This window comes from Ovis aries, chromosome 2, assembly GCF_016772045.2.
Source record: "Ovis aries strain OAR_USU_Benz2616 breed Rambouillet chromosome 2, ARS-UI_Ramb_v3.0, whole genome shotgun sequence".
NCBI lineage: Eukaryota > Metazoa > Chordata > Mammalia > Artiodactyla > Bovidae > Ovis > Ovis aries.
The window spans coordinates 48,088,177-48,114,743 of NC_056055.1; the positions used below are offsets into that span (position 1 = coordinate 48,088,177).

At 39.1% G+C, this 26,567-nt stretch overlaps 1 protein-coding gene across 3 annotated transcripts in view; it reads left to right on the top strand.

Annotated features, from left to right (window-relative positions):
• Window positions 1-26,567, top strand: part of LOC105607546 (dolichyl-diphosphooligosaccharide--protein glycosyltransferase subunit 1-like) — a 366,609-nt gene that overhangs the window by 68,343 nt on the left and 271,699 nt on the right. For 2 of the 3 annotated variants that reach the window (XM_060409244.1, XM_060409243.1), the window contains one exon: window positions 18,920-19,016. The exons of the other annotated variant lie outside the window; for it this stretch is intronic. The gene's annotated coding sequence lies outside the window, so the exon portion shown is untranslated. The remainder of the gene's footprint in view (window positions 1-18,919; window positions 19,017-26,567) is intronic. 3 annotated transcript variants of the gene reach the window in all.

The following is a 26,567-nucleotide window of genomic DNA, read 5'->3' on the forward strand; positions in this document are numbered from 1 at the left end:
TCTATGGTTCAACATAAGGAAGCATTTTAAATTTTTATTTTATAAAGAATTTGGTGAAAAATTGGGTTTCAGTTTTTTTAGTGGAGAATTAAAAGTTTAAAAAATTAATCTGAGTACTAATATAACAACTGAAAATGTGACTTAGGCAGAACAGTTCATGTATCTTGCTTTTTGTACTTGAAAGGGTTCTTTTAACTTCGATCTTGTAAAAGACATCATAATAATAAAAAAGAAAAGCAACCTAATAAAAATGAGCAAAAGATTTGAACAGATATTTCACAAAGGAAGATATACAAATGGCCGATAATAAGAACAGGATAATATGCTCAACATCATTAGTCATCAGGAAAGTACAACTTAAAACCACAATGAGGTAACATTTAATACCCACTAGAATGAATAAAATTAAAAAGTCTTCAATTTGAAGAGGATGTAGAGCCACTAGGACATTTTCATGGTTGATAGGTTGGTGTGTGCAATGGCTTCATCACTTTGGAAAATAGTCTGAACAGTTTTTAAATAGTTAAGTAGACACTTCTTTATGTCCCAGCAATTTCACTCATAAGTATTTAACCAAGAAAAATGAGAAATATCTCAAAAGCATGTGCACAAAGTTAATGTACAGCATTGTTCATAATAAATAAAAACTTCAAACAACTGAGGACTCCATCTGCATGAGAGTGGATAAAGGTACTATGGTCTATTTAAATAATGAATACTACTCAGGACTAAAAATGGCAAATTACTCTTATACACAACATGAAAACAATCTAAAAACAAACCCTTCAAACTCTAAAAAACTATACAGAGTGAAAGAAGTATACAAAAGAATAAAAATTTAATGTTTCCATTTATATAAAATTCTAGAACAATCACAATATATGTTGGATATATAATATACACAATATAATATATACAATATATAATATATACCATATATAATATATGTTGAAAAAATCAGAACAGTGTTTGCCTTTGGTAAAGTATGGGCTGAGATTGACAGGGAAAGACAAGAGGGAGATTTCTAGTGGTTTATACGGGTATGCATTTGTTAAACTCATCAGCTATCACACTATTTATGAATTTAACTATACATAAATTTATCTCAAAAACAGATAAAACAAATACTAAAATCCAGTTAATTATATATATGCAAAAGTGTTTTGGGGGAAAGTGTTCTGATACTGCAGATTATCTCAAAATGCATTAAAAATTAATATGGAATGATGAATAGGTGGAAAGATAATAAGTTGTATAGCTATGTGATAAAGCAAATACGGCAATATGTTAATTGTAAAATCTAGTCAGTGGGTGTATATGTGTGTGTGTGTGTGTGTGTGTGTGTATGTTCGCCATAGAATTCTTTCAACTTTTCTCTATGTTTAAAAATTTTCATAATAAGATATTGGAAAAAATAAATAGCAAAGTGGAAAGAAATGTTATCAAATATATTAGTTAATAAGAAGTGATGCTATATTATTTAATGGATTATATATAGTTCATCAAAGAACCAGCTTAAGCACAAATATACTACCACTATGTAATAAATTACAATAAATACATAGATACACCTCATTTAGGACCACTCCTAAACAATGTTGCTTTGAAGTAGTGAGGGTTATCTCAGAAATATTTTTATGTTAAAATACACATGTCTTCTTAAATGCATGTGAATTCACTTAGTCTAAAAATTAAATAATTCTCTAACATCTGATTTAGGTAATGAGGCATGTACTCTCTAAGATCTGTTTGCTCTCAGACCCATTCCTTGTCCTTGCCCTGATCTACTCTGTGTCCCATGGGGCCTGATCCCACAGGCACCTTTCTCAGGCTCTTCCATCAGCTGGGGTACAGAAGTCAAGCATGGAAGACACTGACAGGAGGCTGGAAAAGAAGAGGAAAGGAGAAAAGGGGATGTTTCTCCCCCTTTCTACCATGGACAGTCTTTATAGTAGTAGCTGCAGTTTCTCTGTGACTCCAGCTCTCAAAAGACATGCCTGCAATGGACCCTCCACCCTGGGCTCCGGTGTCACCACCTCTTTTCTTTGTCCCTCCAGTCTAGAAGTGGTAGTGTCTTCCCTTTGTTGCTAAGCTCTGAGTTGTTTCACTGTCCTCTGGCGAATTGACTCATCTGTCACTTGTATAACCAATTCACTGCATTGCCTTCCCTCTTTTTTAAGTACTTAGAGTAATTCTGTTTTCCTGTTTGAGCCCTGCCTTATGTATGTAATATTAATGGAGAGGAATCATGGGCAGAAAATTTTTGCTCTTTAAATTGAGAATGGCCATATTCTGAAAGAATCTAGCCAATTTAGAAGCTGAGATTTGCCTGGAAATTGTGGGCATGTGGCAGGGGGATGACCCCAAGATTTCCTGGCCCTGAAATGAACAGGTTGAGGGCAAGGACGCCCAGGGGACAGAGTGCAGTGGAACGAAATGTATGTACATTCATTACAGCACCAAGCACTAAGGTCATGCAGTCGTCTCACAGTATGAAGGGGAACTGGTTCCAGGAGCCCCCTCCCCGTGGACATCAAAATCTGTGGATGCTCAAGTCCCTTATAGAAGATGGTTTATTATTTGCATTTAACTTTTGCATATCCTCCCATATACTTTAGGTTACTTACTTTAAACGAATACCACATAAATTCTGTGTAAATAGTTGTAAATACAAAGTCAATGCTATGTAAATAGTTGTTGATGTGCAGCAAATTCAAATTTTGCCTTTTGGAACTTTCTGGAGTTTTTTTTGAATATTGTGATCCAAAGATGGTTGTGTCTGAGGGTACAAAACTCGCAGATGTGGTTGGCTGACTGGTTGGTCCTTTTAACTGTATAGTTCAAGTGCAGCAGATTGAGATCCATCAAAAGCTCACAGTCAGCCAGAGCTAGTGAGGGACCCATCACTCTGTTTGCTTGTTCCTTCTGTGATGATTTCTCTTTTCAACATTGTTTCCATTGTGTGTTTTTTTTTTTTTTCCTGATAAATAGGCTTGATCCATAAGGGTTGATAGAGGTGTACAAGTAGGAGTGTTGGAATTGCCACAAAATTACTATGCTTCATGTGTAAAATGCTATTTCTCTGTAGTGGCTGATCTGGTCAAGGAAGTAAATGGTATAAGTCAGCCATCCAGTAAGATTTGCTGGAAATCCTCTCAAAGGGAGACGGTGAAAAGGGCAGGTTCTGTAGCCAGCCTGCCTGATTCCAGCCTTGGCCCTGCTGCTTTCCTGCTGTCCTTGGGCAAATTAGGTGACCTCTCTGCCTCACTTTCTGTATACATAAAATGAATATAATCATAGTACCTACTTTATAAAGGAATTGTGAGAATAAAATGACTTAATACCCCCTTAGCTAGAAGGTTCTCAGACTGTAGTTCTATAGTAAATACATATCTTTTCTTTGTCACCTAGCATTCAAATCCACTTTCTGTGTTTGTGGAATCTTGTGTAGACTTGGGGAGAAACAGGGTCCACCCATGTAGAGGCCAAAAGTATCATTTATTTTCTTCTGTCTTGCAGGAAAAAAAAAAAAAAAAGCTGGCTAACTTTAGCCATAATCTCCTGCTCAAGAATTTCAGTCTATGGTGAATTACCTAAAGAAATGGACATTTAAAATTTCTTGTGGTGGTGGTGGTGGCTGTTGTACCCGGTGATGGTTGTGTCAGCAGTTTTAGTGGAGTTCCCTAAGCTGTGGGTGGTGGCAGTCCAGCCATGCCAGCCACTGTTCAGTGGTGATGACTGAGTGCCTAACCAGGCTATTCCTGGCATGTGACCTTGTCGATGGTTCTGGTTACCTATATTTTCCCAATTTTTGCTTGTATTTTGACCTTAGTTCTTCAGTCTTTGTGTTGATTCTGTGAAGTACCCAGTAGTTTTCGATTAATTCTCTCTCTCTTTTTATCCCAGTAGCCAGTGTCAATCTTATTGTTTGCATCATGAAAGTCTGCCTAATGTACTGATTTTCTGTGATCCACTCACAGATGCCCATAACTACAGTGGCTAGTTCTTCATGTCAGAGCCAACATGTTGATATGTAGGAAAGTCTAACCTTTATCTGTTGCATTAAATCTCAATTTTTAATGTATAGGCTTTGTATACCTAGACATAATCATCTGTATTTCTTGTCAGAAATTTGCTGTGGTACTACAATATTCATTATATTTATACAGCTCATTTCAATTTATGAAGCACCTACTGAACATTTACTTTGTGCTAAGTGATAGTTAGGCTTTGGAGACACAAAGTCAAATATAACAAGGTCCCTTCTGCACATATTTAGAAACCTGGCTGTTTAATGTGTTATATCATGGTGAGATCTGGGCAAACCAATTTAGCTACATTCAAATGGGGAAACAAAGAAAGAATGGGTAAGAGTAAAGCAGTGTGACATGGTGGTAAATCTTGGTATAGAGGTTGACCAGCCTTGGTTCATATCCAGGTATTTATTTGCTGTGTTATGTAGGACAGACTACTTAACCTATCTAAACCTCAGTCTGTTTGTCTGTAGGGATGAAAGTGAAAAGTGAAAGTGAAGTCACTCAGTCGTGTCTGACTCTTTGCAACCCCGTGGACTGTAGCCTACCAAGCTCCTTCATCCATAGGATTCTCCAGGCAAGAATACTGGAGTGGGTTGCCATTTCCATCTCCAGGGGATCTTCCCGACCCAGGAATCGAACCCGGGTTTCCCACACTGGAGGAAGACACTTTAACCTCTGAGCCACCAGGGAAGCCCATATTCCTCATATTATTTTGAAGTTTAAATGAGATAATGAGATAAACTGATTACCACAGTGCTATAATGCATGAATCTCCCCTCTAGCAATTTTTTTCCCCACTCTTCCTTGCATGAAGAGTGATTCATTTACTCAACTGCTATCTGATCTTTTCCCTTGAGTGTACCTCTTTTAGACACTGATCATTAAATTGTTACAGAGTCTTCAGCTCACTTAAAAATGTGTATTAAAAGTATTTTATTGCCTTTGGAGTCCTTTGCAAAGTATTTTTCAAATTATATTTGGTCTAGTTTTCAGTTTATAGCTAACCTGCTCTGTTTTGTGTGCTTCTTTGCTTTCTTTAAAAGGGGTAATTTTCTACTATTAAAAACTGGTTTTTTTTTCCCCCCCTAAACCTCTGTAATTGTTGTTGTGGCCATCAATCAGACAAGGTGGGAGTTTTGTTTGTTTATTCTTGGAAGGGTTTTTAATTAAAAATTTTTTTTGGCATACTCCCTTCCCAATCTTTGGGCTTTCCAGGTAGCTGAGATGGTAAAGAATCTGCCTGCAATGAGGGAGACCCAGGCTTGATCCCTGAATCAGGAAGATCCCCTGGAGAAGGGAATGGCTACCCACTCCAGTGTTCTCACACGGAGAATTCCATGGACAGAGGAGCCTGGTGGGCTACAGTCAATGTGGTTGCAAAGAGTCGGACACAACTGAGTGACTAACACTAACTTCCCAATCCTATAGATATTTTTATTTTTGGCTTTTGATGAGATGTTTTAAAATAGTCTCAAGGCTTCTATCTTATTTTCACTTTTCATTCATTTCATCTCCACCTCAACATCTGCATTTGCTTATATTGAAATCAGCAAAAATGATACCAAACCAAGGATTATAGACTAAAGTTCTAAGTGCTGTTGACTTCAGTTCAGTCACTCAGTCGTGTCCGACTCTTTGAGACCCCATGCATCGCAGCACGCCAGGCCTCCCTGTCCATCACCAAATCCCGGAGTTCACCCAAACTCACGTCCATTGAGTCGGTGATGCCATCCAGCCATCTCATCCTCTGTCGTCCCCTTCTCCTCCTGCCCACAACCCCTCCCAGCATCACAGTATTTTCCAATGAGTCAACACTTTGCATGAGGTGGCCAAAGTATTGGCGTTTCAGCTTTAGCATCAGTCCTTCCAATGAACACCCAGGACTAATCTCCTTCAGAATGGACTGGTTGGATCTCCTTGCAGTTCAAGGGACTCTCAAGAGTCTTCTCCAACACCACAGTTCAAAAGCATCAATTCTTCGGCGCTCACCTTTCTTCACAGTTCAACTCTCACATCCATACATGACCACTGGAAAAACCATAGCCTTGACTAGACGGACCTTTGTTGGCAAAGTAATGTCTCTCCTTTTGAATGTGCTATCTAGGTTGGTCATAACTTTCCTTCCAAGGAGTAAGCGTCTTTTAATTTCATGGCTGCAGTCACCATCTGCAGTGATTTTGGAGCCCCCCCAAAAATAAAGTCTGACACTGTTTCCACGATTTCCCCGTCTATTTGCCATGAAGTGATGGGACCAGATGCCATGATCTTCGTTTTCTGAATGTTGAGCTTTAGGCCAACTTTTCACTCTCCACTTTCACTTTCATCAAGAGGCTTTTAGTTCCTTTTCACTTTCTGTCATAAGGGTGGTGTCATCTGCATATCTGAGGTTATTGATATTTCTCCCAGGAATCTTGACTCCAGCTTGTGCTTCTTCCAGCCCAGCGTTTCTCATGATGTACTCTGCATTGAAGTTACATAAGCAGGGTGACAATATACAGCCTTGACGTACTCCTTTTCCTATTTGGAACCAGTCTGTTGTTCCATGTCCAGTTCTAACTGTTGCTTCCTGACCTGCATACGGGTTTCTCAAGAGGCAGGTCAGGTGGTCTGGTCTTCCCACCTCTTTCAGAATTTTCCAGTTTATTGTGATCCACACAGTCAAAGGCTTTGGCATAGTCAATAAAGCAGAAATAGATGTTTTTCTGGAACTCTCTTGCTTTTCTATGATCCAGTGGATGTTGGCAATCTGATCTCTGGTTCCTCTGCCTTTTCTAAATCCAGCTTGAACATCTAAGTTCACGGTTCACATATTGCTGAAGACTGGCTTGGAGAATTTTGAGCATTACTTTACTAGCATGTGAGATGAGTACAACTGTGCGCTGGTTTGAGCATTCTTTGGCATTGCCTTTCTTTGGGATTGGAATGAAAGCTGACCTTTTCCAGTCCTGTGGCCACTGCTGAGTTTTCCAAATTTGCTGGCATATTGAGTGCAGCACTTTCACAGCATCATCTTCAGGATTTTAAATAGCTCAGCTGGAATGCCATCACCTCCACTAGCTTTGTTCATAGTGATGCTTTCTAAGGCCCACTTGACTTCATATTCCAGGATGTCTGGCTCTACGTGAGTGATCACACCACTGTGATTATCTTGGTCATGAAGATCTTTTTTGTACAGTTCTTCTGTATATTCTTGCCACCTCATCTTAATATCTTCTGCTTCTGTTAGGTCCAGACCATTTCTGTCCTTTATCGAGCCCATCTTTGCATGAAATGTTCCCTTGGTATCTCTAATTTTCTTGAAGAGATCTCTAGTCTTTCCCAATCTGTTGTTTTCCTCTATTTTTCGCATTGATCGCTGAGGAAGGCTTTCTTATCTCTCCTTGCTATTCTTTGGAACTCTGCATTCAGATGCTTATATCTTTCCTTTTCTCCTTTGCTTTTTGCTTCTCTTCTTTTCACAACTATTTGTAAGGCCTCCTCAGACAGCCATTTTGCTTCTTTGCATTTCTTTTCCATGGGGATGGTCTTGATCCCTGTCTCCTGTACAATGTCATGAACCTCCATCCATAGTTCATCAGGCACTCTGTCTATCAGATCTAGTCCCTTAAATCTATTTCTCACTTCCACTGTATAATCATAAGGGATTTGATTTAGGTCATACCTGAATGGTCTAGTGGTTTTCCCCACTTTCTTCAATTTAAGTCTGAATCTTATAATCTATAGCTGAATACAATTTTATAGTTCACTAAGTATTTTCATATTGGCCACAACCAAAAAAACTTTCATTTCCTCTTTGACTGATGCTGATGACTCCCACATCTAAATTAAAGGTCAGTGAGCACTGTTATAATATTTCTTCTTTCTAATGTGCTTCAGAAAGCAGAGATCTAAAATGTGTTTCCAAAAACATTTTAAGATTCACTTTTAAACGGGGATATGGTCTTCCCTTATGGTCCACTGGTAAAAAATCTGCCTTGCAATTCAGGGAGTGGGTATTCGATTCCTGTTGGGGGGACCCAGAGCCCACATGCCCCAGAGCAACTAAGCCTGCAGGACGTGACACAGCCAAAAAAATAAGTCAATTCAATTTTTTTAAAAGAGAGGGGGATACGATATGCAGATTTTGACCTGAATCCTTTCTGGATAGAGCATCTCCCACTGGTTTCCAAGGAATACCCTGTAGGACAAAGTGCAAATTATTGAAGTCAAAGGAATGTCCAAAAGTCCAAAACAAACTTCACACATAAATTGTTCTTATATTTGATTCAAAAGAGAATTGAATCTAAGTGTAATTCTCATTATACTTACGTTGCTACAAACTCAAAAGTGCCTTAGGGTTTACATAGTTTTTGAATTTATATAATTTAAGAGCACTAAAGTATACATTCCATGAGAGAAGATACCTCAACTCTTCTGTTCATTGCAGATTTTTTTAGCACCTGGCATAGTGTTATAGTAGGTGCATATAAATACTTGTTTAGCAAATGAATACATTCCTTTCCTTATGCTAAAGAGGAAATTGGAGGCCAAAGTAGTTGAGTGACCTAACCAAAGTCACATAGTAACTTTGAAGCTGTCCCAGTTCTTTACGTTGAAGAAGCTGAAGTTGAACGGTTCTGTGAAGACCTACAAGACCTTTTAGAACTAACACCCAAAAAAGATGTCCTTTTCATTATAGAGGACTGGAATGCAAAAGTAGGAAGTCAAGAAACACCTGGAAGTGAAGTCACTCAGTTGTGTCCGACTCTTGGTGACCCCGAGGACTGTAGCCTACCAGGCTCCTCCATCCAAGGGATGTTCCAGGCAAGAGTACTAGAGTGGGTTGCCATTCCTTTCTCCAGAGTATATTCCTGACCCAGAAAATGAACCCAGGTCTCCTGCATTGTAAGCAAGACGCTTTACCGTCTGAGCCACCAGGGAGTAACAGGCAAATTTGGCCTTGGAGTACAGAATGAAGCAGGGCAAAGGCTAATAGAGTTTTGCCAAGAGAACGCACTGGTCATAGCAAACACACTCTTCCAACAACACAAGAGAAGACTCTACACAATGGACATCACCAGATGGTCAACACCAAAAGCAGATTGATTACATTCTTTGCAGCCAAAGATGGAGAAGCTCCATACAGTCAGCAAAAACAAGACTGTGGCTCAGATCATGAACTCCTTATTGCCAAATTCAAACTTAAATTGAAGAAAGTGGGGAAAACCACTAGACCATTCAGGTATGACCTAAATCAAATCCCTTATGATTATACAGTGGAAGTGAGAAATAGATTTAAGGGACTAGATCTGATAGACAGAGTGCCTGATGAACTATGGATGGAGGTTCATGACATTGTACAGGAGACAGGGATCAAGACCATCCCCATGGAAAAGAAATGCAAAGAAGCAAAATGGCTGTCTGAGGAGGCCTTACAAATAGTTGTGAAAAGAAGAGAAGCAAAAAGCAAAGGAGAAAAGGAAAGATATAAGCATCTGAATGCAGAGTTCCAAAGAATAGCAAGGAGAGATAAGAAAGCCTTCCTCAGCGATCAATGCGAAAAATAGAGGAAAACAACAGATTGGGAAAGACTAGAGATCTCTTCAAGAAAATTAGAGATACCAAGGGAACATTTCATGCAAAGATGGGCTCGATAAAGGACAGAAATGGTCTGGACCTAACAGAAGCAGAAGATATTAAGATGAGGTGGCAAGAATATACAGAAGAACTGTACAAAAAAGATCTTCATGACCAAGATAATCACAGTGGTGTGATCACTCACGTAGAGCCAGACATCCTGGAATATGAAGTCAAGTGGGCCTTAGAAAGCATCACTATGAACAAAGCTAGTGGAGGTGATGGCATTCCAGCTGAGCTATTTAAAATCCTGAAGATGATGCTGTGAAAGTGCTGCACTCAATATGCCAGCAAATTTGGAAAACTCAGCAGTGGCCACAGGACTGGAAAAGGTCAGCTTTCATTCCAATCCCAAAGAAAGGCAATGCCAAAGAATGCTCAAACCAGCGCACAGTTGTACTCATCTCACATGCTAGTAAAGTAATGCTCAAAATTCTCCAAGCCAGTCTTCAGCAATATGTGAACCGTGAACTTAGATGTTCAAGCTGGATTTAGAAAAGGCAGAGGAACCAGAGATCAGATTGCCAACATCCACTGGATCATAGAAAAGCAAGAGAGTTCCAGAAAAACATCTATTTCTGCTTTATTGACTATGCCAAAGCCTTTGACTGTGTGGATCACAATAAACTGGAAAATTCTGAAAGAGATGGGAAGACCAGACCACCTGACCTGCCTCTTGAGAAACCCGTATGCAGGTCAGGAAGCAACAGTTAGAACTGGACATGGAACAACAGACTGGTTCCAAATAGGAAAAGGAGTACGTCAAGGCTGTATATTGTCACCCTGCTTATGTAACTTCAATGCAGAGTACATCATGAGAAACGCTGGGCTGGAAGAAGCACAAGCTGGAGTCAAGATTCCTGGGAGAAATATCAATAACCTCAGATATGCAGATGACACCACCCTTATGACAGAAAGTGAAAAGGAACTAAAAAGCCTCTTGATGAAAGTGAAAGTGGAGAGTGAAAAAGTTGGCCTAAAGCTCAACATTCAGAAAACGAAGATCATGGCATCTGGTCCCATCACTTCATGGCAAATAGACGGGGAAATCGTGGAAACAGTGTCAGACTTTATTTTTTGGGGGGGCTCCAAAATCACTGCAGATGGTGACTGCAGCCATGAAATTAAAAGACGCTTACTCCTTGGAAGGAAAGTTATGACCAACCTAGATAGCACATTCAAAAGGAGAGACATTACTTTGCCAACAAAGGTCCGTCTAGTCAAGGCTATGGTTTTTCCAGTGGTCATGTATGGATGTGAGAGTTGAACTGTGAAGAAAGGTGAGCGCCGAAGAATTGATGCTTTTGAACTGTGGTGTTGGAGAAGACTCTTGAGAGTCCCTTGAACTGCAAGGAGATCCAACCAGTCCATTCTGAAGGAGATTAGTCCTGGGTGTTCATTGGAAGGACTGATGCTAAAGCTGAAACTCAAATACTTTGGCCACCTCATGCAAAGTGTTGACTCATTGGAAAATACTGTGATGCTGGGAGGGGTTGTGGGCAGGAGGAGAAGGGGACGACAGAGGATGAGATGGCTGGATGGCATCACCGACTCAATGGACGTGAGTTTGGGTGAACTCCAGGATTTGGTGATGGACAGGGAGGCCTGGCGTTCTGCAGTTCATGGAGTTGTAAAAAGTCGGACGTGACTGAGTGACTGAACTAAACTGATAGATTATAAAGCTCTTTACTAGGGATCAGTAGTAATAATAATAATGAATAGTAAATGTATAAATTTTATTATTTTGCTGACAATATAGTATGTGACATATGCTTTGGGAAATCAATGGACTGATAAACTTTGAAACTTACTTGCCAATGGGTTATTAGTGGTATAGGAATTATTACAGTAGGAGTCCTTAAAATAATATTTAAGCCAAGTCTTCTCTTCTTTCCCTTTATATTCCATTTAATTTTAAGTGGGCTATTTGTGGGATGATGTATGCCAGGTAGTAAGAAAAGGTTGGAATTATATTGAAGTAATTTTGGAACTATTATCACAATGGAGCCATCTGAAATGGTTGTTTGTAACAGATAATGGCTGTTAAGAAAAATAAAATGGAATTAAAGATGTATACAAAATGACAGAATAATCAGTAATGAGCTGGTGGAAAAATCCAGAACATATCTTACAGGAGAATCAACTCATAACAGGGTTTTTCTTGATTTGATAGGAAGAAATTAAGTGATAAATGTTATCTTTTGTCTGTCTCAAATTCTGTCATATCAAGGATAATACTTGTTTCAAGTCTCAATTATTATACTTGTATTTTTTCCTGTTCATGAATTCATGTTAAATTGTCATAATATAAGGGCTCTAATTTCATTTGTTTCCTTAGATCAATCTTTGGACATTTTGGGAACAATAATCACAATTACTGAATCACAGTTCAAACATGTATGTATTACACACATACAGAAATAACCATAATAACCATAAGAGAAGATAGAAGTCATGCAAAAAGAAAATTGGAGGTAAAGTGTTATTAAGATTTCAGAGGAGGGAAAGAGTAGAGGAAAAGAAGAAAATTTGTGCCTAAAATTTGTACTGGCCTTAAAAGGCGGTAAAATTCGGGCCTTCAGAGATGCAGGGAACACCTTCTAGGTAGACGGAACAGTAGTGCTATATAGAAGTAATATTGTCTTGGAGTTAGCTGAACTTTGGTTCAGGTTTCCCTTTGGTAGTTTGACCTGTAAAAATTGGAATAATAGCATCAAAACTCTGCTACAGGGTTGTTGTGTGGTTTAAGTTGTATAATCCAGAGGAAATTCTTAGCCAAGTTCCTGGCAAAAGGTAGATACTTGGACCAAGACCCTCCCTTCCTTTTTAAAAAAATTAAAAAAATTTTTAATTGGAGAATAATTGTTTTATGATGTCGTGTTGGTTTCTGTGGTACAGCAAGTCAAATCAGTCATAACTATGTGCACGTGTATGTCCTTTCCCTTCTGAGCCTCCCTCCAACTCCCCTCACCACCACCGTCACAGCCACCTAGGTCCTCATAGAGCACCAAGCTGGGCTCCCTGTGTTATACAGCAGCTTCCCACTAGCTATCTGTTTCACATATGGTAGTGTATATATGTTGATGCTACTTTCTCAATTTGTCTTACCCTCTCCTTCCTCAGCTGTGTCCACAAGTCTATGTGCACTATGTATGTGGACTATGTGGACTATTTTCTATGTCTGCGTCTCTATTCCTTCCTTGCAGATAGGTTTATCAGTACCATTTTTCTAGATTTCTTACATATGCATTAATATATGATATTTATTTTTCTCTTTCTTACTTTACTCCGTATAACAGGCTCTAGGTCCATCCACATCACTATAACTGACTCAAATTCATCGCTTTTCATGGCTGAGTAATACTGTGGATATTCCGTTCCTTTTTCATGTGAATGTGGAGGACATTTGAAGCCAAGCTAAGGAGTTTGTTGAAGACTTAATGCTGGTTCTACCATTTACTGGCCTCATGACCTTTGCCAAGTTACTTAACCTCGCTCAGTCTTCTCATCTCTAGAAAGGAGCTAATAATATATCAGTTTCACAGGGTTGATGTAAGGAGTGAACCAGTTAGTTAAAGGTTTTATGAAATATGTGGCACAAGGGATGTACTTATATTGTTATTTTTCACTGGCCCTGAGGAGCAGGTGAAAGGTTTTGAGTTGGGAGTTGGGAAGAGTGACTCAGTCTTTTCTTTAGGAAAGTCAATGTGTTTGTGGTTTATGAATAGGAATTGGATAGTGAGGGATTAGGGTGAGACCAAAAGAGGGAAGAGAGTCGTTGCTGCTAAGTCACTTCAGTCGTGTCCGACTCTGTGCAACCCCATAGATGGCAGCCAGCAGGCTCCACCCGTCCCTGGGATTCTCCAGGCAAGAGCACTGGAGTCGCTAGTGGATTGGTAAACACTCTGGATCAGAGGCACTGAGAGGCTGGTAAATGACAGCAGTAGTAGCAATGGAGAGGAGCCTCTCACTTAGACGAGAGACGTGCTTTTCAAACCTCAACATGTACATGAATTCTCTAGGGATCTTATAAAAATGCAGGTTCAGTAGTTCCAGGTGGGTCTGGAGTGCTGTGTTTTACAATAAGATCCTGGGTGGGTGCCAGTGATGCTGGTTCATAACCACACTGAATAGCAAAGAGTTTTGAAGGTAATTTAGAAGCCCTCAAAAATAGGAGAATTGACAGTTGATTGGTCTTAAGGGAAGGAGACAGAGAAATGGTGAGTTTCCAATAGAAGGAGCTAAATTGGGAAGGGAAAAGTGAAGTGATGAAGTTACACTACTTTGCTTTTAGGACTTGTAAGAGATAGAGTGGTATAATGGCATAAAGGTAGACTTATTATCAGAAGACCTGGATTAAATCGTGGGTTCACCAATTTTTAGAAAGATGACTTTGAACTTTAAGTCTCTTTCTTCAACTCTAAAGGAGACACTATAATGACTATTTCAAAGGATTGTTGGATAGATGAAATATATTGTTGTGAAAACTTTTCTCATGGTGGTCAGACCTGGGTGGCATCTACTGAATAAAAATGACATTCATAGACTATATGGAATTTTACTACTCCAGGCCCTCACAAGGTTGATCCAGATTTTAATATGTACATTTTTTTCCTACAATGTGCACGCTGGTACTTCAAATTGTACAGTAATTTGACAGCCTTCTGAACTTTATGTTTTCTAAGTATTCATTAGCTGACATAATTTCAGGGGATGTGAATGCCAGGATTGGCAGCAGGTCCATCAGAGCTACATCCATCAGAACCCTACAATTGTCTGATTCTTCCTTTTAAGGCACTTCTCCAAGAATAAACTGTCTGAATCAAAGAGGAAAATATCTGGTCAAATTCATTTATAATCACAGTTTCAATAATGGTAAATGGCAGGCTGTGGGATATATCTGTGGACTTTCACTTACTTTTCCAACCAGAGGCAGCATTATTGATGATTGAAGAATAAGCTCTTCGGGGCTTATCTACAGCCTTGACTTGGATGTTTTAGACTGGTTGAAAGTAAATATTTTTCTCTTAAACTTAATCTGAACTTTCAAAATGTCCTTGTAACTGTCCCTAAACGTAACTCAATCAGGGAGATTTTTAGGAATGAAGTTAAACTGAAGCAAAAAAATAAATATATGATAACAAAGAATTTATGGCACATATTTTATTCTGGAAGTCTTTATGACTATTCATAATATTAACAAATTGTGGTGACACTGCAATGTTGCTGGACTATTCAAGAACAAGATCTTTTATTTCTTGCTTTATAAGAGAGATCAGAAAGAAACGAAAAGCTCTAGACCATATTATCAAGATGTCATCTCAAATATAACTGAGATCAAGTTATCTAAAGACTCGTTAAGCTGCAGTTGTTTTAAAAGACAACTTGTCCTTTCCAAAACTTAAATTATTCTGGAATATTCAGGGCTTGACCACAGGGATACCAACATAGCACATTTGGGAACTTGATCTTCTTTGGTATCACTTCAGGATGAGGAAATTCAGAATCATGTGCATGGATTGATTACTAAACGTATCATTTCAGTTACTACTTTGCCTCTCTGCATTTTGTTGTCCCCAGTATTCTCCATAGCCAGAACCCATTATTTTCATCAGCCCTAAAAAAACCTAGTTTTTCAAGGCTGAAGAGAGCTCCAGAAGAGAATTTCTGTTGCCAGAATTATTTTGATCTTGCTTGAGTAGTTGGCTGAAGTCCTTGCCAACTTATTTACCTCAATTAACTCCACAGGTATGGTTTCCTCAAGATGATCTCTAAGTGTGGTTGACTCTAGATTTAAAAAGGGAAGCCCTCCATCTCCCAAAATTACAGAACTATTGAGGCTCTTAGATACTTCCTCAAAATAACATCACACATTTTTTTCTTAAATTCAAAGACTTAATCTCAGTCTAATAGCTTGCTTGCCTAAGGAGCTAACCACCTCTATGTATAAATTACTTTCTATAGATAATTGCTATTAAAATATTTGTTGAATGAGTAGATTCTGTTATTTATTTTATCTCCTCCAGAGAATAACTGAGACTTTTTGAAACTTTTATCTAGCTATATTATTTTTCCCTCCATAAATCTCTTTCTGTATCTAACCATCATCCATCCAATAATCATAACTAGAAACCTGGGAGTTACCCTGGAGTCCTCCCTGCCCTTCCCATATCCATGTAGTTCCCAAGATTTGCTGACTTTTGCATCCTCAAGATGTGTTGGTTGACTCCGTTCTCCCTCTTGATCCCTCTGGCACTGTCTTGTCCAGGCTCTCACATTCCTCTCTGGGCTTTCCCAACAGCATCCTAATGGCTTTCTCTGCCTCTAGTGATGGCCTCCTCTGATTTACCCTTCAGAGTGATATATTTAAAATCCAGATTTGATCAGGTAATTTCCTTTCATTGGCTCTCCATCATCCACGGTTAAAAAAAAGATCCTTGGCATAAACTATAAGGCCTCCCCCAATCTGGCTTTTTTAATGAGCTTCTCTGGTTTATTTCCTACATGCTGTTCATTGCCTAACACTGCGTGCTGCAGTATGAGGCTCAGCCTCAGCACTGTTGACATTTGGGTCTAGATAATTGTTGGGGGGCAGGGGCTGTCCTGTGCCACTGTAAGATGTTCAGCAGCATCCTGGCCTCTACCCACTAGATGCCAGTGGTATTCTCTTCTCCCAGCTATGACAACCAAAAGTAACTCAAGGCATTGCTAAATATCCCCCAGGGGACAAAATTGCCCCTCGTTAGTAAATCAGAAATTAGCCAATAATGCATAAATCCGTGCTTATAAAAGTTGAAACAATATAGAACATAGAATTATTAATTAAAGTGAGAGTTTTCCAGGGTCAAAGCATTCTCATTAAAAAAAAAAAAAGATTTACTACACACTGCCTCAGCATTATCTCTACTAGACATGCCCCCTACCTTTGTGGCCATCGCCCCCTCATGGTTGCAGGATTGTGTATAGAGGATGGAGGCTTCACCCACTCACCAGGTTATCAGAGCAGATGATTCACGTTTTGGGTCTGCCTAACTAAAAACTCAAAGGCCATTTAAACAAAGCTTCTATGGGCCACATACTTCTTCCTTCTCCAAATCCTTACAGTTCTTTTCTTTTCCATCCCCTAAAAATCCACAAACTGTAACAGTCAGAGCTGTTATCAAGAAAGAGACTTTATGACATTTTGAGTACAATATTACAAACATCAGTCCATAGGCAGCACCAGAGATTCTGCTTCATCTGAGCAAGGGTGAACCCTGGAGTGTGTGTGTGTGTGTATTTTTACTGGCTCCCTACTCCCGGAGGAGTCTGATGTATAGTCTGGTATGGAAGCCAGAGACTAAAGAATACAAGTTAACATGTAAAAAGATGCATACAGGTATCCAACATTTTGACAGCTGAGTACACCACTTCACGTTCACATGGATACAGCACGAAGTAGTAGCCACACTTAAATTCCAAGTTACATAAATTGTTATAGCAGATGGAAGAAAAGATGCCTAAATATGCCTATATCCTAAATACTGAGCAGGCCTTAAAAACAAACTAGGTAAAGAGGAAATACCTGTGAAGGCTCTTTATGAAGATAGCAAAAGCATGCTTGATGGTGGGAAAATGTAGCTACTTTCATAAAGATTTCCAGCTATGGGAACAAAGGGGGAAAGAAATAAATCCCTTCCACATAAGTTTAATTCTAGAGACTCCATTCTTTACAAGTGGGAACTTAACCCTTTCTCCCAATTCTGTGAATTATTCTTTTTCAGCCTTCCTCAACACTTAGGATCCCATGGAGGCTGCTAAGAATGGTGGGGGTGAAGTGTTCCTAGTAGGAGAAATGAAGATGAGAGAGTGAAATGGAAAAACGCTTTAAGAGCTCTAATTGAGGCAAACCTGACTACAAGATTGTATCTGTGCTATGATTACAACTGTAAAAATTCTGTCTGCATATGGACAGGGACTGAAAGGGAGCATGAAAAAAAAATGTAAACAGTTTGGTTTGTAGGATGGCAGAATTTTGGGTGGATTTTTCTTTCTTTTATTTTGAGTTTTGTCAATGTTTTTGTAATGTTTTGCAATAAACAATACTATAAAAGAAGCAGCTGAACCTGCTGACTAATTATTGTTAGAAAGAGCAGCTTAGCGTCAACTCTGTCAGAGCTAAAATTCGCTGCATTTGACAGATGCTCTCCAGCATTTAAGTTGATAATATCAGATAACCTTAACGAAGAAGGCAATTCCTTCTGGTACAAAGTAGCATTTTAAAAACCATTTTATTTTTGCAGCTAACTCCTGACAAGCACACCAGGTATTAGTTAAATGGGAGCCATAAGGAGGGTGTTTCATTTTGTTGCTTTTTTTTTTTTTTTTCAGTAGTTGAAATGGTTGATCGGTTATGCTTGTCCTAAGAAAAGTCTTGGACCAAATTGTCTGCAATATGGTGAAACACTCAGGGTCTTTAAAAGAGTGTCTAAGTATGTGAGTGGATTCAAACTCCATTTTGAGGGAAATACTGCTGTCACCTGCAGGAACCCTTGCAGCTTATCTTTGAGCAGAAATGGGGTGGCAAATATACAAGTCATGTTCTTAAAAAATTGACAATGGAATGTCAACCTCACTACCTGCACATCTGGTGTTGAAAGTGTATGGATAATCAGCATCAAAGACTACTAGCACTTCAGGCACTTGTCAGCGAATTCAATCTTGAAGTGACCTTTATCTGTGCGCTTGCCAAGGGCTCACCTGAGACACGATGTTGGAGAGATGATGAACAGGCGAGCCCTCCATTCCTCTTCTAAGGACTCTAATCTCTGTGCCTGTGGGTTGTTGTAGTATCAGGAAGCAGCATACCTGGGCCAGATCACCTCTGTTCCCAACAGGAATGCTCTCATTGAGTTAAAAATTTAGTGTTATGCTCTGAGCTCTTATGAGATTCAATATAAGAATTGTCCATTGGTTCACCTGAATCTATCACAACAATGTTAATCAGTTATACTCTAATACAAAATAAATAAATACAAAGAATAGTCTATTGGAACATGCTTTTGCATTTTTGTTTTTTTTTTTTTTGCAAATAATGCAGAGGATTTTGTACCTTATGTGATCTAAAATCTATTGTTGAAAAAATTGAGTGGTAAATTTCTTCCAGATTTAGGACATTAGCTTTGCTTGTAACACGTATTAGAAAACAGGTTTTTCCTCTCTGTCCTTTAGGTACTGGGAAACTCCTGCTTAGTCACTAGTAATCCTTCTCTCACAATTTCATACAGATCAGAGCAAGTGAGGAACTCAGCAGAGTCAGGCGAAAGAAGGAGGGTACTATTAATATTTGGTGCCCATTCTGTTGCTGTGCCTGTTTCGGCTTAGGTAAGTAGGTACACTTTCAGTTTTAATGATCTCATTAGAATTTTTTTCTCTAAGAATTTGTTGTTCCTGAAGTGCTACATTTTTCATAAAAGAAGAAATGCATTTCAGTTTCTATAAATATCAAAATTTATTAGTCATCATTAAAACTATTCATTAAAATTCAAAATTAGATGAGAGTGTTCTTCATAGATTTTTTTTAAGCCTTGAAGAGATCCATTTATTATAGCATCTATAGCTCTACTATTTAAGGAAATTATGACATAAGGTTCATAACTGAATTAAGCCAATGCCTTTGGCCGCATACTAAGAAGAAGTTAATAAAATATGGTGGGTAAAACTATGGTATCTTATAAGGAAAGTGTAGGCAACTGAGTAGAATTGCTTTTGATTTCATCCCAGTGTATCTAGTGGGGAACATAGTCATTCATTTGCTCATTTGTTCTTTCATTCATTCAACCTGTGCATCTAATATGTTCCAGGGACCATGTTAGGTGCCCTGGATATATCAGTAAACAGAACAGGCAGAACTCCCTGCCTTTACAGAATTTTATTCTAATGGAAAGGAGGGAAGACAGTAAGTAATAAACAAAAAATTGTATGATATTAACAGTTGGTATTAAGTGCTGTGATGAAAAGTCAAGAGGATAAGAGAGAGATAGGGTGTACTGGGTGTAGGGGTGGAATTTGCTATTTTAAATAGTGTGACCAGGTGGCATCTGAGCCTAGATCGGAAGGAGAGAGCAATATCTCTCCAGGAAGAGTTTCCATGCACAGGGAACAGTTTGTGCAAAAACTCTAAAGCAGGTGTGTGCTTGGTGTGTTTGAAGAAAGACAGATGTGGCAGGAATGGAGGATGGGAGGGGAATTGTGGGAGGCCATTGAAGAATGAGGGAATCAGAGCTTGGAGGCTTCTTTCTTGTATTGATTTCAAGATTTCATGGGTCTGTGACTTTCTTGTCAACTAGACTGTTAACCTATTGAAGACTGGGACATGTTTTTATCCTCTCTGTAGTCCCTGATGTACTTGGCACAAGATATTGCATATAACAAGTACTCAGAAAAATACTTGTTGGTTGAATAATTTCATTTCCAAAATAAGGATAAGGATAAGGCATCCTTATCCAAGATGCAAACACTCCTGGAAGGGGAGTTCATACCTAGCCTAACACCTTAGTGTGGCTGAATTGACAGGACCAGTTTCATCCCTGAAATTCTGAAGTTCTGGAGTGGAAGAAGATTGTCAAATGAAGAAAAGAAAATTTACCTACATCACATCTTTGTCTATGGCTGATTTTGCTGAGTATAAAGTCTACCTAAAATGTCAAATGTCAGAATATGTATTAGAGTACAAAATATCTGAATGATATTTTAGTGATTTGAAAGAATTAAAGAACATCCAAGATAGTTTCTTCCTCTGTTTTCTGGGAGTACTTCCAACGGTGAGAAAATCTTGGTAATTCATGTCTATTACTTCTGTAGACTTCAGAGAAAACTGGTAGCTGAGGTTCAATGAGTTCCTTACCATAGAAAGTGTTAAATTAGAGGATTAATAGCCACTTTCAAGCCAGTCATCCATCCATCCACCCATCCAACCATCCAGTGAAAATTATTGAACACATACTATGGACTGAACAATGAAGGATTCCATGAAGGACTACAATATTGAGGAACTCACAGGTGAGTAAGAAGAACCAATCTAATATGGTACACTGTGTTAAATATCATGCGTTAAAAAAACAAAGTTCCATGAGGTTAGGGAAGCTGGGAAATTCTTCGTATGGCAAATGCCATTTGAACTGTCTAAGCTCTTTAGTGATCTTCCCCCACCTCCCCCAACCCAAGGCAGTGTATTTCTCTCTACTGTTTTCCTGTGGTACTTTTTACCTGTTTCTGATTACAGCAGTGCCCTGTTTATTGCAATTATCTGTGTACTGTCTGCCCTGTATGCCTGACCCTTTAATGGCAGAGACTGTCTTATCATCTCTGTCCCTACCCAGTATCCAATAAAGGTCAAAAGGTGCTTGTTAACAGACTCAAAATTAATGAATCTTGGAGATTAAGTAGAAACTTGCTGGGTCCAGGAGGAGAGAGAAGGGCGTTCAAGACAGGGGCATGAACCTGTGAGAAGTGTGGCATCTAAGGGTATATAGCGTGTTAGGAAAATGGTTGGTAGGTTTGGAAGACTGACGTGGGGAAACATTCACGGGAGGGTTGGGAGATGATAAGTGAGGAATGAAGCATGGCATTCTGATGGGTCCCCTGGAAGTGAATGACTCAGCAGAATGTAAAGCACTTTAGAAACCATCAAGCAATATTTGCCACAGCTCTCCTGGACCCCAACTCCAGCCTCTAGACTGGCCTTCCTCTTCATTCCACTTTGAGTCTCACTCATCCATTACAATCATGTTTGCTTTCTTCTGAGGGTTTGTTTGCAAAGCAAATTTTTACATTTTATTTTTCTTCTGTTTCTGTTTTACATTTATTGAGTTTAAAATATCTTTGTTGTCAATCATTAGGTTGTCGAATTTCTGTCAATTTTTCTCATTTTTCTTAAAAATTAATTTATTTATTGAAGGATAATTGCTTTACAGACTTTTGCTGTTTCCTGTCAAACCTCAACATGAATCAGCCATAGGTATACATAGATACCTTTTGAACTCCCTTTTGAACTCCCCTCCCATCTCCCTCCCCATCCCACCACTCTAGGTTGATACAGACCCCCATGTGAGTTCCCTGAGCCATATAGCAAGTTCCTGTTGGCTATCTATTTTACATATAGTAATGTAAGTTTCCATGTTACTCTTTCCATACATCTCACCCTTTCCTCCCCTCTCCACATGTCCGTAAGTCTATTCTCTATGTCTGTTTCTCCATTGCTGCCCTGTAAGTAAATTCTTCAGTATCATTTTTCTAGGTTCTGTATATATACATTAGAATATGATATTTATCTTTCTCTTTCTGACTCACTTCACTCTGTATAATAGGTTCTACGTTCATCCACCTCATTAGAACTGACTCAAATACATTCCTTTTTATGGCTGAGTAATATTCCATTGTGTATATGTGCCACAACTTCTTTATCTGTTCATCTGTTGATGGACGTCTAGGTTGCTTCCATGTTCTAGTTATTATAAACAGTGCTGCAGTGAACAAGGGGATCTATGTGTCTTCCAATTTTCGTTTCCTCGGCGTATATGCCTAGGAATGGGATTGCTGGGTCATAGGTGGTTTTGTTCCTAGTTTTTTAAGGAATCCCCATACTGTCTTCCATAGTGGCTGTATCAATTTACATTCCGACCAACAGTGCAAGAGCATTCCCTCTTCTCCACACCCTCTCCAGCATTTATTGTTTGTAGACTTTTTGATCAGGGCCATTTTGACCAGTGTGAAGATATCTCATTGTAGTCTTGATTTGCATTTCGCTAATAATGAGCGATGTTGAGCGTCTTTTGATGTGTTTGTTAGTCATTTGTATGTCTCTTTGGAAAAATGTCTGTTTAGGTCTTTTCTCCACTTTTTGATTGGGTTGTTTGTTTTTCTGTTATTGAGTTGTATGAGCTGCTTATATATTTTGGAAATGAATCCTTTGTCAATTGTTTCATTTGCTATTATTTTCTCCCATTTTGAGGGTTGTCTTTTCACCTTGCTTGTAGTTCCCTTGCTGTGAAAAAGCTTTTAAGTTTAATCAGGTTCTCCTTGTTTACTTTTGTTTTTATTTCCATTACTCTAGGAGGTGGGTGATAGAAGATCTTGCGTTGACTTATGTCATTGAGTGTTCTGCCTATGTTTTCCCCTAAGAATTTTATAGTTTCTGATCTTACATTTAGGCCTTTAATCCATTTTGAGTTTATCTTTGCGTATGGTATTCAGTTCAGTTCACTCACTAAGTCATGTCCGAATCATTGCAACCCCATGAACTGTAGCACGCCAGGCCTCCCTGTCCATCACCAACTCCCAGAGTTCACCTAAACCCATGTCCATCAGTTTGGTGATGCCATCCAACCATCTCATCCTCTGTCTCCCCTTCTCCTCCTGCCCTCAGTCTTTCCCAGCATCAGGGTCTTTTCCAATGAGTCAGCTCTTCACATCAGGTGGCCAAAATATTGGAGTTTCAGCTTCATCAGTCCTTCCAATGAACTCCCAGGACTGATCTCCTTTAGGATGGACTGGTTGGCTCTCCTTGCAGTCCAAGGGACTCTCAAGAGTCTTCTCCAACACCACAGTTCAAAAGCATCAATTCTTAGGCGCTCAACTTTCTTCACAGTCCAACTCTCACATCCATACATGACCACTGGAAAAACCATAGCCTTGACTAGACGGACCTTTGTTGGCAAAATAATGTCTCTGCTTTTGGATATGCTATCTAGGTTGGTCATAACTTTCCTTCCAAGGAGTAAGTGTCTTTTAATTTCATGGCTGCAGTCACCATCTGCAATGATTTTGGAGCCCGAAAAAATAAGGTCTGACACTGTTTCCACTGTTTCCCCTGTTTCCCCATCTATTTCCCATGAAGTGATGGGACCAGATGCCATGATCTTCGTTTTCTGAATGTTGAGCTTTAAGCCAGCTTTTTCACTCTCCTCTTTCACTTTCATCAAGAGGCTCTTTAGTTCTTCACTTTCTGTCATAAGGGTGGTGTCATCTGCATATCTGAGGTTATTGATATTTCTCTTGGCAATCTTGATTCCAGCTTGTGCTTCCTCCAGCCCAGCATTTCTCATGATGTACTCTGCATATAAGTTAAATAAGCAGGGTAACAATACACAGCCTTGACGTACTCCTTTTCCTATTTGGAACCAGTCTGTTGTTCCATGTCCAGTTTGAACTCTTGCTTCCTGACCTGAGTATAGGTTTCTCAAGAGGCAGGTCAGGTGGTCTGGTCTTCCCATCTGTTTCAGAATTTTCCACAGTTTATTGTGATCCACACAAAGGCTTTGGCATAGTCAATAAAGCAGAAATAGATGGTTTTCTGGAACACTCTAGCTTTTTCCATGATCTGGCGGATGTTGGCAATTTGATCTCTGGTTCCTCTGCCTTTTCTAAAACCAGCTTGAGCATCTGGAAGTTCACCGTTCATGTATTGCTGAAGCCTGGCTTGGAGAATTGAGCATTACTTTACTAGCGTGTGAGACGAGTGCCATTGTGTGATAGTTGGAGCATTGTTTGGCATTGCCCTTCTTTGGGATTGGAATGAAAATGGACCTTTTCCAGTCCTGTGGCCACTGCTGAGTTTTCCAAATTTGCTGATATATTGAGTGCAGCACTTTTACCGCGTCATCTTTCAGGACTGGTATTCCATCACCTCCACTAGCTTTGTTTGTAATGATGCTTCCTACGGCCCACTTGATTTCACATTCCAGGATCTGGCTCTAGGTGAATGATTACACCATCATGATTATCTTGGTCGTGAAGATCTTTTTTGTACAGTTCTTCTCTGTATTCTTGCCACCTCTTCTTAATATCTTCTGCTTCTGTTAGGTCCCTACCGTTTCTGTAGGAAGTGTTCTAATTTCATTCTTTTCCATATAGCTGTCCAGTTTTCCCAGCACCATTTATTTAAAAGGCTGTCTTTGCCCCATTGTATATTCTTGCCTCCTTTGTCAAAAATAAGGTTCCAATAGGTGCATGGGGTTTTTTTTTTTCTGGGCTTTCTATCTTGTTCCATTGGTCTATATTTCTGTTTTTGTGCCAGTACCATACTGTCTTGATGACTATAGCTTTGTAGTATATGATTCTTCCAGCTGCATTCTTCTTTCTCCAGACTGCTTTGACTATTCAGGGTCTTTTGTGTTTCCATATGAATTATGAAAATTTTTGTTCTAGTTCAATGATAATGCCATTGGTAATTTGATAGGGATTGCATTGAACCTGTAGATTGTGTTTTGTAGTATAATCATTTTCACAATATTGGTTCTTCCTACTCAGGAACATGGAATATCTCTCCATCCATTTATGTCATGTTTGATTCCTTTTATCAGTGTCTTATAATTTTCTGTGTACAGTTCTTTTGTCTCCTTAGGTAAGTTTATTCTTAGATATTTAATTCTTTTCGTTGCAATGGTGAATCAAATTGATTCCTTAATTTCTCTTTCTGACTTTTCCTTGTTAGTATATAGAAATGCAAGTGATTTCTGTGTATTCATTTTGTATCCTGAAACTTTGCTAAATTCACTGATTAGCTCTAGTAATTTTCTGATATTATCTTTAGGGTTTTCTATGTATAGTGGCAGAAAGTGAAGAGGAACTAAAAAGCCTCTTGATGAAAGTGAAAGTGGAGAGTGCAAAAGTTGGCTTAAAGCTCAACATTCAGAAAACGAAGATCATGGCATCCAGTCCCATCACTTCATGGGAAATAGATGGGGAGGCAGTGGAAACAGTGTCAGACTTTTCGGACTCCAAAATCACTGCAGATGGTGATTGCAGCCATGAAATTAAAAGACGCTTACTCCTTGGAAGGAAAGTTATGACCAACCAAGATAGCATATCCAAAAGCAGAGACATTACCTTGCCGACTAAGGTCCGTCTAGTCAAGGCTATGGTTTTCCAGTGGTCATGTATGTATCTGAGAGTTGGACTGTGAAGAAGGCTGAGCGCCGAAGAATTGATGCTTTTGAACTGTGGTGTTGGAGAAGACTCTTGAGAATGCCTTGGACTGCAAGGAGATCCAACCAGTCCATTCTGAAGGAGATCAGCCCTGTGATTTCTTTTCTTTCTTTTTTTTTTTTTTACTTTTAAAATCATCTTTATTTTGCTTGCAAAGATACAATTTACTTAGTTACTTAATATTTTATTTGTTCCCATCTGAAGTCTCATAGCTTTCCATGTAAAACATTGCCTTCACTATCAAACTGCTAGGAAGGAATGATGCTAAAGCTGAAACTCCAATACTTTGGCTACCTCATGTGAAGAGTTGACTCATTGGAAAAGACTCTGATGCTGGGAGGGATTGGGGGCAGGAGGAGAAGGGGATAACAGAGGATGAGATGGCTGGATGGCATCACGGACTCGATGGACATTAGTCTGAGTGAACTCCGGGAGTTGGTGATGGACAGGGAGGCCTGGCTTGCTGCGATTCATGGGGTCGCAAAGAGTCGGACACGACTGAGTGACTAAACTGAACTGTACTGAACTGAACTGATGTATAGTATCATGTCATCTGCAAACAGTGAGAGCTTTACTTCTTCTTTTCTGATCTGGATTCCTTTTATTTCTTTTTCTTCTCTGATTGCTGTAGCTAAGACTTCCAGAACTATGTTGAATAATAGTGAGTAAAGTGGACACCCTTGTCTTGTTCCTGATCTTAGGGGAAATGTTTTCAGTTTTTCACCATTGAGAATTATGTAATTTGTCTCCATATGTTTATTCTTAAATTCTTCTAGGTCTGTTGTTAAATGATTCTTGCATATTCTCCATTTTGTTTTCAAGGTTTTTGATAACTTTACTATCATTATTCTGAAATCTTTTTCAGATAGTTTGCCTATTTCCTCTTCATTTACTTGAACTTCTGTGTTTCTAGTTTGTTCCTTCATTTGTGTAGTATTCCTCTGCCTT